Here is a 13,192-nt window from a genome sequence, read left to right as displayed (position 1 = left end):
TGCAGTCTGCCAGACTTGTGACGTCAAAGCTGTATTCTTGCAGTTTCAGTGCCCAGCGACCAAGTCGTCCAGTCGGATCTTTGAGGGAAGACAACCAGCAAAGCGCATGGTGGTCTGTGATGACCGAAAAGGTGCGGCCAAACAAGTATGGTCGAAACTTTCCGACAGCCCAAACTAGTGCGAGGCACTCGTGCTCAGTGATAGAAAATTTGCACTCTGAAGAGGAAAGAAGGCGACTGGCATAGGCGATGACGCGATCGTGACCTTGTTGCTGCTGGGCGAGAACAGCGCTGATGCCATGTCCACAGGCGTCGGTGCGAAGTTCAGTGGGGCTGACGGGTCAAAATGGGCCAAGATGGGTGGTGACGTAACGTCGTGAGCGTGTGAAACGTAGTGGCCTGTTCAGGACCTCAAGAAAACGGTGTTTCCTTCTTCAAGAGTTCCGTGAGTGGGCGGGCAACGTTGGCGAAGTTCTTGACAAAATGTCGAAAATAGGAGCACAAGCCTACAAAGCTCCGGACGTCTTTAGTGGAACGTGGTATAGGGAAGTCTTTGACAACATGAATTTTTTCTGGGTCAGGTTGCACGCCTTCAGCACTCGCAAGGTGGCCAAGCACAGTGATTTCGCGGCGGCCAAAACGGCATTTGGCAGAGTTGAGCTGAAAGCCTGCTCGCCTGAAAACTTCAAGAACTGCCGACAATCGGCTAAGGTGACTGTCAAATGTTGGTGAGAACACGATAACATCGTCAAGGTAACACAGGCAAGTTGACCATTTGTATCCACGGAGGAGGGAGTCCATCATCCTTTCAAATGTGGCTGGGGCATTACACAGTCCAAAGGGCATTAACTTAAACTGGTAAAGTCCATCAGGCGTAACAAATGCGGTCTTTTCACGGTCTTGATCATCGACGGAGATCTGCCAGTAGCCTAACCTCAGGTCGATAGAAGAGAAGTATGTAGAGCCGTGTAGACAGTTGAGAGCGTCATCGATTCGCGGCAAAGGGTAGACGTCCTTGCGCGTTACCTTGTTTAAGTGGCGGTAGTCGACGCAGAAGCGCCAGCTGCCATCTTTCTTCTTCACTAAGACAACCGGTGATGCCCATGGACTACATGAAGGTTCAATGATGTCCTTGGTGAGCATTGTGTCAATTTCACGCTGCATCACTTCTCGCTCGGCATGGGACACGCGATAGGGACGTCGTCTGATTGGGCTGGCGTCCCCAGTATTGATCTTATGAGTGACCACAGATGTCTGTCCCAAAGGACGGTCACTGAAGTCAATAATGTCGCGGTAGGACTTCAATATGCGCCGCATATCGGCTGTCTGTGCAGGAAGGAGGTCAGACGCAATCATCTTGTCAATATCACCGTCGTCGAGATTGTGCGAGAACGAGGAAGGGGCAGAGGATAAAGAAGCGTCGGTGACGAATGCAGAAACGGCACACTCATCGATAGAAGCAATGTGGCCTAGAGTCATGCCGCTTGGGATGAGTTGCTTGCACCAGCTAAAGTTCAGTATGGGTAGAGACGTGTGATTATCTGCAACTCTAATAAGGGTGTGAGGAAGAGCGACGTTTTTGGCGAAGACGTCAACGATCGGGGTCAAGATGTAATCGCCATCGGGAATGGGCGAACAAGACCGCAAGTTCACGTACATAACGGCTTGAGGAGGTAGCCGAACGTAATCCACTGAGCACAAGCGCGGCTGGCGTGTAGTAGGAGCGTCATGGTAGCACGGTAGGTCTAGCTGAAGCAAGCCGGTTCCACAGTCAATAAGGGCAGAATGGGCAGACAGAAAATCCATACCAAGAATGAGGTCATGGGAGCATTTCTCGAGCACGGCAAGGAGTACGCTTGTGGATCGGTCAGCAACACTTATTCGCGCGGAGCACATCCCTGGCACGGGAAACGTTCCGCCATCGGCGACACGAATGAGCGGTACTGTGGGTGGTGTTAGGACCTTCTTAAGGCAGCGACGAAGCTCCGAATTCATCACTGATATCTGAGCCCCAGTGTCCACTAGAGCGACAACATGTGCGTCATCCAGTTTAACGTCTATCAAGTTCCGCCTGGTCTGGAGTGTGGTCAAAGGATTTGGCAGGCGGGTCGTCGATGCATCATCACCTCTGGGAGCTGCATCGTCTAGTTTTCCCGAGGGAGTCGTTCAATCGGCGACATAGGGCGGCGGAATTGGGGCAAGCGAGATGATTGGCGACGCGACAACGGCGAACGGGACTGGTGACCACGTGGGGATGGCGAACGACGATACAGCATGGGGGGAGCGTCTTCAGCGGTGGTTTGGGGATGCTCGTGGTAGAGCTGAAATCGGCCATGATCCATGTCGGGGCGATGGTTGTTTCCATAGGGAGCCTGATACCAATACCACTGGCTGTTACAATGGCGGGCCACGTGTCCAATACGACGGCAGTTAAAGTAAATTGGACAGTCATCAGCAGTCCTCCACTCGACTAGGTTGCGAGTACGGAAAGGCGGCCTTTGACCTTGGGCGTGCGAAAGTGAGGGATGGCGGTCGATCGGCTGCGAAGAAGCTGCAGCACACATAGAGTCCAGGCCAGCATTGGAGAGCTCCTGATGAACGATAGCTTGGACTAGTGGCACGATCTGGGAGCTATGATCACAAGTACGGCCGTACATAGAAGCAGGAGACGCAGCGTCAAGTACACGTCGGATTATCTTTTTCACGTGTTCCACGGTGAGTGGCGCCGACGGCTCAGGTAAGTCTTCGCAGGACCACGTTGCTGCCGCGTTCGGAAGTCGAGCGAAATTATTGGCAATGCATCGACTTTTGGCGGCCTCAAAGCGCTTGCACTCTTGGATGATGGCATCGATGGTGTCGCAGTCTTTGCAGATTAGCAGGTTGAAGGCATCATCTGCTATCGCCCTTTAACACGTGGCCTACTTTCTCAGACTCCGTCATGCTGTCGTCAGCTTTGCGGCAAAGAGCAAGCACGTCCTGTATATAAGTCAGGTATGACTCGATCGCTGTCTGCGCACGAGATGCCAGCTCCTTTGCTGCTGCCTTTCTCCCTGTGGACTTGCCGAACAGGGAACGCATCTTTTCCTTGCATGCATCCCAGCTCCCAATTTCCTCTTCATTATTCTGAAACCACACCTTCGTGGTTCCCTTGAGATAAAATAGTATGTTTGCCAACATGATCGTCTCATCCCAGTAATTATTCTTACTTGCACGCTCGTACAGAGGTAGCCAGTCCTCGATGTCGACGTTGTCAGTCCCGCAGAATGTGCCTGGGTCCTTTAGCTGTGCCAGGACTACCATTGTCGTTGCAGCCGCCTCGGTGGGCGCAGACACCTCTTCCGCCATCGTGGATAAAGCCAAGCGTCGGCCGCTGCGGAGCTCCGTTGTACCGGGTGGGTACCCCGCACCTCCCACCAAAATGCCACGGGGATGAGAGTAGAAAAAGGGATAGGAAAATTATATTTACACGATATATACAGAGAGAGACGGCTGCAGGCAAGATGGCGGAACAACAACACGAGCGCTGCCCAGACTGTCGTCTTCACCGTCTTTTTGGCGCATTCTTCCATGCTCGGCATAGCGTGTAACAATATTAAAAGAAACTAAAATTACGTTTACAAATTGATGCATTTATATAATGTATATGTTGATGACATATAGCTGGTACGACTTCGAAAAAACAAACAGCACTAAGAATGGGGCCAAACAAAAAAATGTCGCAGTTTCGCCCGAAAGGCGAAGCATCAATTGCGATAGCAAATTAGTAGAGAGCTATTCGGAGTAGGGATAGTAGTTTTATCGGCTGCATAAACTTGGACACATTTGCTTACTCACTGAATTAACAAGCGTGGTGTCAGCGCACACAAGCAAACATGAATAGATCACACTCAATGACCACAGTCAACCACTGTCAAAACACTGGCAGCAAGCGCAGCCGCTGCAGCGAGCGAAAGTTCGTGCGGTCTATCACTTTAACGGAAACTGAGCAGCGAATGCACAGCGCATACTAAAGGTCAGAGCCGTGTGGAGATCGCTTTTAAGAGACGGTGCGGGCGACCGCAGCAGCCGGGCAAAGTACAAGCGCAGTTGTTGGCAGAGTAGAAGCTGCCCCCCCTCCCTCCCGCGCACTGCCTTCCCACTTTCCTCCTTTCGCGTGGGAGATCGAGTGGCCAGTTCCCTTTGCGCCCAGTTGCAAGATACGCATTTGATGCCGCAGCACAGCGTCGCCCCGCCTCCCTCTCTCCCATACCTCCACGGCCTTTTGCGCGACGGAAGTCGCGTTTGCTTTCCACCGTGCGTTCACTCTCCATGATAGCGCGCGTCCGCCGCACGCTTTCACTCGCGCATACAGCGCACGGCGACGATTTTATCGCCCTTGGACTTTATACGGAACCTCACGCCGACGGCAGAAATCCGCTTGAAGGGCCCATATAATGTTATCGCAATAAAACAAAAGTCCACTATCGTTTGTCTTCTTGTTTGCATTTTGCAGCACTGACTTGTTGCAGCCCAGGTAAAAGTGAAGGTAACCGTTGTTTTCCAGCTAGATCTAATGAGTGGTACATCCACAGCTATGTACGGAAGAGGGCGGGCACTATTTTGCAAGTCGCCTATATCAGTCACGCTTTCGGCGTTGTGGGCATGCTATATTATTCTAGATTTAAAAATACAGGAACGAAGCTTTGCGCTTGAACTTCGATAGTGTCATATGATGCAAGTTTCACTCATTTTCGGTGACCGACTTGTTTGAAGAGATGTTTGAAGTAACTTGCTATCATGGTATTGTAGTCATCATGCGACACATATTGTTATTTGATCACACTCGAGAATTGATGAGGCAAACAGTCGAAACAGGGCTGCTTTCTGTTTACAAGCCTTTGTGAAAATTACGGCATCTGTAGTTCGCAGTAAAATAAGGGCCAGTGGCTCCGAGAGATTTGAAAGTGTCGTGTCTCCTGACACCCGTCTATTCTGAAAATTGCCGAGACGTTTAGTTAGGATGGGCTCTCCGCAGCACGTGTTACAAGGTAAGTGAGCCTCAGCTAGGCGACTGCCCACGGCCGTCTGGTGTTGAGCAATCGGGCAGTGACCAGACACTTTCCCTATGTCCGTAATTATCCGCTAACTTCGTTCTTGACGCCTTTTATACGCCCCCCCCCCCCCCTCCTCGTATCAATCACCCCAGTCCTATTCTTAATATTCTTTTTCGTTAGTCACTGTCGCACTCTTTTAACATTCACCGGGTTGTTGAACGGCGCTGCAGCCCCTAACATTCCTATATTAGTGTTTATGCGTGGTATTCGAGGCCATTCACCAACCTGCCGTCCCACCTGTCCGCTGTGGCCGTTCCTTAGCTTCCCTGGCCCAGCACCCCCGTCCTTGATATATTTTGCCATGTGCCAATCAGCGTTCTGTAGGTCTTTCCTTCTTGTCCCGTTTTCTGCGCTGTTTTCATTCTTAACAGCATGTACAAACTAGCCTAACAGCAAGCTCTTCTCAAGTTCATTAACACAATATAAGTCAGAGACAAGGGAAGGGAAGAAAAAGGGGGAGGGGGTGCTTATTATGCATTTCTATAGACAAGCAAGTCACAATATTTTTGGAATACTTTTCTTTCGCGTAGCGTGGTCGACGATTCGGTCAAGTACTTTAAGTGTCCACCTAGTGGACATGTTCAATTTGTGTGCTGCTGGAGTTCTGATTGGCTGGGCTGGGGTACGCGTCAGAAGGAGAGAGCCACCTTCAGCCAATGAGCACTTCAGCAGCAGGTGAAATGGGCATGTCCACTGGGTGGGCAATTACAGAATAGCCCCCCAGAACCGCTCAAGACTCTGATCAAGTCACACCCATCTACCAATGAAGTAAATACATTTCTCGATTTCATCATTACGATGCTCGCTTTATCGTCCTCTTCCGAATCGATTCCTATGGTGAAATGCACCTCATCCGGTCCAGATCGTATCAACTATTGATTTGGCCATAATAAATTGAATGATTTCTGTACCTGTATCTTCTAGCACTTTAAGGCACACCACTGCTCTATGTACAGCTGGACTATCATCACTGAAAACGAGGATCATTGTACGCACATGCTCATCCTTCAGCGGACTATGAAAGTACAGTGGCAGAGGAAATTTACAAAGAGCAAATTTACAAATATGTTGAAGTCTATTTGTACATATGTCGTCCACTCTCTAAGTGAAGAAATTGTGAAATTTTCATCCCACTTACACTTTTCCATCCACAGCTTTTGCATTAGCAACTTGAATATCAGTGTAAAGGGTGCTAACAGGCCAAACAGATCATACAAAAAAGGAGCTTAAAGTATCCTTTTTTGTGTTCTTCAGCTGCAACAAGGGCTCCAGCACCTTTGCAGTAGATGGTTTTAGTGTATTTGTTTTAAGGTCATACAAGAGACCAAAAATGTTTTTCTTTCCTGGTTACAAACTTCAATATTATTGTGTTGTTCTTGAAACTCTTTTGCAGAGAGAAACTACGAGTTGTCTACTTCATCAGGCACATCACAGCATCTTGCAGAATGCTGTAACAGTACGTCTTCCACAAGTTCTCAAGACTCTTCTTTGTTATTCATGCTAATTACCATGTTGTGCACATAAAAATTATCTTTCCAGCCAGTATTATTCCCCTTCCAGGTTAGATCAGAGGGTGAGCAAGTTGTACTTTCTCAGCCGGTGCTTCATGCTGGCAAACATATGGGAAGATAGACAAAAAAAAAAAACTCAGTTATCTTAATTAAGCGCGCCACCATGACATCTCAGCTCACCCAGTTTTTGCCATGCTTTCTTTGCTTGCATCTTACCTTCCTCACACCTTCCCTCAGCGATAAATTTGCATGCACCATGCAAACAGCTATATGGCTGGTTGAATGACACGGAGCATACAACACTGCCTTAACTTTTTATGCACTTCTGTTCTGCCAAACATATAGATTGGAAACTGCAACTCATCTTAGAGTGCATACCGACTATATATGCAGTCTAAAGTACTGATAACACTGCGGATGGTTTGAAGGCATATATATATATATATATATATATATATATATATATATATATATTAAGAAGTGTTTGGAAACGAGAACGACAACAAAGACCCATATCTCCAGAACAAGTCTTACAAGTTCATAGCTTCCTGGCAAACCGTTCGCGTAAAGGTGAAAAGAAAGCTAATCGATAACTTTGTGGCGACTCTTATACACTTGGTTACACGGAATTGGTTTCTACGAAAGAAAGTACCGTGGTTTGCAAATGACAATGACAGCTAAGTCCTCATGGTTCGCCGAAAAATGCCTCGAAACACGAGATCGCGAACAGAATGGAACACCTCACCAACGCTGGCTCCACACGTCAAGACGCAGGTCACGCTTTTTGTTTTCGCTAAGACCGCACCACAAATATGTTCAGAAAATATCAAAAACGATCGCTCCGACAGTTTATGGGCCGACGGGCTGAATCCGCGCTTCTGTAAACGCAAAATAAGCCTCGAACGTTATAGTGGTCAGCGAAACCGTCGCCCAGACTCGCATGCAGTACGTAACGCCCGCGTGGTCGGCGCACTTGGGGAGTGATAACAGATAAAGGAGCTGCCAAGGATCGACCTTGGAGCTGGCTGTCACCAAAGTCTGCCACGCTACGACGGCTACGACTTGGCCCGCGCGTGCGTCGGCTCTGCTGCCGCATAACCGTAAGCGTCAGCAAGAGGGGAAAAAAAAAAACAAGAAAAAAAACGAATTTATGTGTTTGAATATGGGCGGGAACGATATTTTTATTTTTGCCCGTTTTGCCGAAGGCGGGCCTAAGCGCAGTTTGTGCGACCGTGGATTGGTGTTCGTGTGATCTACCTCTCCGTGGTAGCGGCGGATCGCGCGGCCGTTACGAACGTGGAACGGTTATGAAACGTTGACTCTTGATTTGTTCTTGTCTCATGGAGGAAGAAAATGTTCTTATTTGTGGCCGTGCTATGGGTGTTCTGTGGCCGTGCTGGCCACCCACAACCACTTTGTACGTAGCATTGGTTCTAACTAGCGCGTTCAAGGCCGTTTGCGGCTACTTGTACTGCTTGTACCTCCCCAAAAAATTCGCCGACGATTACGAAATTTGAGCGCAGATGTATACGCATTTTCATTTCACGATATATTGGCTGGCACGGACAATCTGCTTCGTGCGGCACGTTGCAAACGGAGCGAAGTGTGGCGCGACTGCCTCGCAAATCTGCAGATCGCGAAATGGAACGCGTGGATGACGCGTGGGCGCGATACACAGCAGCCGCCGCCGACAAATGTACAAGGATGGATGGATTTGGCTGAACCACAGAGCACCCATACAAACTTGCTGAACCCTTTAAATCGGGCGGTGGCACGCGCCACCTAGCCGTGACTATTAACATATTTTGTACTTTGTGGAGGGTGAAATTTCACCCCTGCCTTGATTTTAGCCACCAATCAGATAACCTCAGTTTAGTTATTCTACCCGCTTAAAGTCTATTGTGCCTCCACTGTCCCTAAACCTCAATGCTTTGAAAAAATCAGCCCCATTGCTTTGCACTGTAGGGTTAAGCCCTTTACAGAAAAGTATGAGGTGTTCAGCCGTTTCCTCTTTCTCTCCACACGCACCGCACAACGTGTCTATACCTTGGCACTTGACTCGGTACATCTTAGTCCGCAATACTCCCGTCCTGGCTTCAAACAACAAAGAGCTTCCTCTAAAATTATCATAGATATTTTCTTTGGCTTGAAAGTTCTGTATGTTCCCAGTGCTGATTTCGTCTGCATCCCTATTTTCCATAGACCCCTCTCTGCTTCTTTAAACCTTTTTCTTAACCGCTGTTTCCTGGTTCGCACCCCTCCTGCAGTCCAAATATTTGATTGACAATTTTCTGGTCAGCTTCCTCCATTTTGTGTCAACATTCCTCATGCACAAATAACTGAAAACTCTCCTTGGCCACTGCTTTTCTGCCATTTCTCTCAATCGCTCCTCAAATTCTATCTTGCTGCTAGCTTCCCTGCCGGCCTCGAATGACGATCATCCCATGTCACCCTGTACCCCCTGATTTGGTGTATTTCCGTGTGCTCCCAAAGCAAGCCTACCTATCCGAAAGTCATCATCGAAAGTCAAACTAGTGACCATCACCCCTTTCGAAATCCCTCTCACCACTTCGTACCTATTGTAATTCCACAGTGCCCTATTTTTCATCACAGCTGCATTCCTGCTACCTTTAGTCGTTACATATTTTTCATGTTCCGTATGGTACTCAGACCCATTGTTTATCCACGCTCCAAGATATTTGTACTTATCCACTACCTCCAGCGTAATCTCCTGTATCCTATGCTTGCTATCCTGATTATCATTAAAAATCATGACTGCCGATTTTTCTTTACTAAACTTCAAACCTAAGCTATCTCCCTCTTTAACACAGATGTCCATTAATCCCTGCAAGTCTTCCTTGCTGTCAGCCATAAGTACAATGTCATCCGCATACATCAGTCCTGGTAATGATTGTTTAACGCATTCTCCTTGCTTGAAAAAGGAAAGGTTGAAGCCAAGTCCGCTCCTCTCTATTTTTTTCTCTAATCCTTGTAAATACAGCATGAACAACAAAGGTGACAGAGGGCACCCCTGCCTAAGCCCCTGCTGTATCTCTATAGGCTCACATACCTTGTTTTCCCATTTTATGAGCACCTTGTTACTTTTATAGATATCTTTTGAAAGATTACTTACTCAATCTTCCACGTCTAGGGTGCCCAGTACATCCCACAAATCCTTTTGTATTACACTGTCATAGGCTCCCTTGATATCCAGATATGCGAGCCACAGGGGCCTGTGTTCCGTTTCTGCTATTTCAATACACTGCATCAATGAGAACTCAAGACGTTACTGTTACAAGACATGGGTCAACATACCCAAGACATGGGTCAACTACGTGTAAGGTTGATTTCTTTGTGCTCTCTGTGAACCAACGCACACAGTTGTCTCTTGAGGCCTCATAAGATGTGCAGTGTGTCAGATTTGGGCATGTGAATAAACAGAGTTTCCGAACTGTCGAAGCGCTTTTGCTAAAGCCATTTGCCATTTCATTTCCTCCGATTCCAAAGCGACTTGGAATGCACTGGAATACCACATTGTTTTAACACTGCAACTTGAGCAAGTTCTTTGAGGAGTGCGTGTCTTTATTATTTTCTACATTCCAATTTCAACTACACTTAATTCCCCCGATGCTTTCCTTGGCTTCGTTGTCTGTTGGCTTTATGTGTTTATCCTAGAGTGGTATTAATTGTCAATACATGTAAGAATCACCAAGGAATCGATCTGTGACGACTCATTTTTAAGGGGTGTTTGGGTTTGGTGTTGGCTGATGGTTCCATTTCACCGCAGTCATCCACCAGTTGTTGCGACTCGTGTGCAAGTGGTCATTTTGAGTTTATGCAGCTGGTGATGTACCATGGTGCCAGGTGATCAAGAGGTCCGGGGCGACGTCCAAGAGATGCAACAACAGTATTTACATTTCGAGTTTTCAATGTACGAGCACAAACGAGCACACTCACAGCACTGAAGGTCCACTTTTTTAGGCCCTTCCTTTTCCCCCTTTCTCTCGTCGGGGAATTCACTGCTGTTGTTCTCGTCCAATCACAATCGCTGAAACGTTTGCAAAATCCCGCCTGTGACGTTGCACCATTCCGCCGGATTAAGCCTCCAAGGTTGCGCAACCGCCGCCACATACGGGCAACCGCTTGGCGATTTGGGAACCTCAACTTTAATCCGTTCCCATGGAAAGTCTTGCCGTTGGCCCCTTGCAAGAATGATGGGGCTTTTCATGAAGATCAGCTCGACAGAGAGATGGGCCTTCACGCTAAATAGAGTTTCCACGAAGGGCAGCGTTGTCATCATCTCAAGTGAGCTCTTTTGTTTGACTGTCACAGTCCAGACCGTGACGGAAAAGAGCGACCATGTCGTTTAACGATCCAAGAGACCAATGACTCAGAATTCATCTCGCCCATCAGCTCTGAGCTCTTGGACAGCCGAAGATACGAAACATAATGGCATGTCTATTAGTCTCAGGTGACACTGGTCTAGTCGCCAGCTCCCTGGCCTTGCAAGGACGAAGGGGCATGAATGGCATTTCATCGCTGCAGGACTGTAAGTGCAGCATTCTTTGTAGAAAACAGCCGCCGGGCACAACTTTGCTAAATGCCAATCGTAACAGGAGGTCTTCCATAGCCTGAAGAGGCTGATGGTCATTAAAATGACAAGTTGCGATGTTGACAACGGGTATACGTTCCAGCCAGCATGCAGCAGCATATACAATTATATGCTGCTTCCTGTGGTGAAGGGGCCATCACATGAAGTTTTGGCACCTGTGAAGTAGACGATTCAAGGCCAACTCCATCTCTGCAATGGCTAGCACTTCATTTTCATTGCTAAGGCCTTCCATTGACATTTCAGATATTGGTAGTTCCAGAAGCCAGGAAGGTTAGTTCAAATCTGGATGCCAGAAAGCAGACATTGGAAGCTGCAGAACATACTGTCAGGCCACACCATTTGTTTCAGCAGGACTCTCAATTTGTGAAACGAGTGGTTGTAAACAGTGATGGCCAATAGTGAAACATCTCTGCATAACAAATCACATTAAAAGGGGGTTCTCGTGCCTGTATGTGCTAGTGTCAGTGAGCCTGATGTTGCTTGTGGAACTCCCAGACACATGTGCAGACTGGTGCTTGTAGCAGCTGAAGTTGATATAGTCAGAGAATATATGTTGCGAAGGACTGGCACAGAATGGGCAATCTTTTGTTGGGTGAAGGTGGAGGGGACATGAAATAGGAGCAATTGTTCTCCCCAACTTCGTGCCCGCAATGCGATAGAGAACATTTATGGTGGCCTTAAGATGCGTGTTGGGGCCATTCAAGATTTTTGAGATTGAAGAGTTCTTTTGTAGGGTCTAGAGCCACACCAGCAAAACAATGCGTCTACGACTTCAGTGCACTGGCTGCCCACTAAAAAGTTTCAAATTTTTTACTCTCTTTCTTGTGAACAAGAAGGTACAATTGTGCCCCACTGAAGTACATGGATATGCACTTTTTTTTATGACTGAATATGAAACAGTGTATGTCGTTTGAACATTTGTTCATGCTTAACTACATGCTCATTACATCATCACTAGTCAGCATTGCACATCATGTGCCTGCCATTTGCAATACTGGCATCAGTGCTCTTGTAGCTTGCTAGTCCTGTTGTATATGTGCATCTTATATTATGTTGGCTATAGCTGTCACTGCCCCACACCTCAAGCAAAAGTATGGTTTTTTTTTTTTAACTGAATTTTCATTTTAAACAGACAAGCACAGCTTATACATCACACGCTGACGATCATATTACACCACTGCGCACCGTGAGAACAGCTGAAATTTCAAAACAAATGCAGCATCACCCGTTCCCAGCCAGAGAGTAAAGGTCACATGCACAAATGCCTTTACTTAAAATGCACTCCCTGTAACGTCACTCACCATGACACGTCACTTCGGTAAACCATTCAATGTGGAATATGAAATGCCAACACTGCAAGTGCGCCGCACAGAAAAGAACTAACACAAAAAAAAAAGAAGAAAAAAATGGTGACGCGGTCCCTCAGCTCTGTTACGGGAAGAGGCACACCAATGTTTGCTCACTACAGTATAAGTATGAGCGCATCACTTCTGACAGCAGTGTCTCTAAACAAAAGTTTTGATTTTTAGAAGGGACAGTTGATGGGTGATGTAACAACCACACATCTCAAGCTTACCAAGAAATGCTAATTATGACCCGTCATAATAGTGTAGTTGCTAAAGTGAAGGGGCCCTTTTTTATTCCATCACATGTTTTTATGTTATGTTCACAGTGTTGCGCTAGTCAGTGCTTGGCACATGTTACTGGGGCGCACTGTAACAATGTGTCATTACGCATTGGTCTGTGGCCACTTAAGCGGCTGCAGACCAATGAATAATGACACGTTGACACCAATAAAATATTATCCATTACGGTGCATGTATCTTTTTTCTCTTGTCCTTTGGTCTCCTATTATAGCTAGCTGTCTTACATAATGCAGTTATGACCCTTCCTGTAATGACCCTTCAGGGGTTAACAGTATCAATAAACAAATATATGAGCACATTAGTACGCAGGACCCAAATGCAAGATGTTGTA

The 13,192-nt window shown here is 47.2% G+C and overlaps 1 protein-coding gene across 2 annotated transcripts in view; it reads right to left on the bottom strand.

Moving 5' to 3' along the window:
• Positions 1–7,621, bottom strand: part of LOC119437032 (mitochondrial amidoxime-reducing component 1-like) — a 35,517-nt gene extending 27,896 nt beyond the window's left edge. The window contains exon 1 of one of the 2 annotated variants that reach the window (XM_049660237.1): positions 7,344–7,621. The gene's annotated coding sequence lies outside the window, so the exon portion shown is untranslated. The remainder of the gene's footprint in view (positions 1–7,343) is intronic. The other variant, XM_037704096.2, reaches the window with a different exon arrangement.
• Positions 7,622–13,192: the final 5,571 nt, after the last annotated feature.

The sequence above is a fragment of the Dermacentor silvarum genome, chromosome 1 (assembly GCF_013339745.2).
Source record: "Dermacentor silvarum isolate Dsil-2018 chromosome 1, BIME_Dsil_1.4, whole genome shotgun sequence".
NCBI lineage: Eukaryota > Metazoa > Arthropoda > Arachnida > Ixodida > Ixodidae > Dermacentor > Dermacentor silvarum.
Note: the sequence above shows the minus strand (reverse complement) of the source record. Positions and strands in the feature narration are given on the sequence as shown.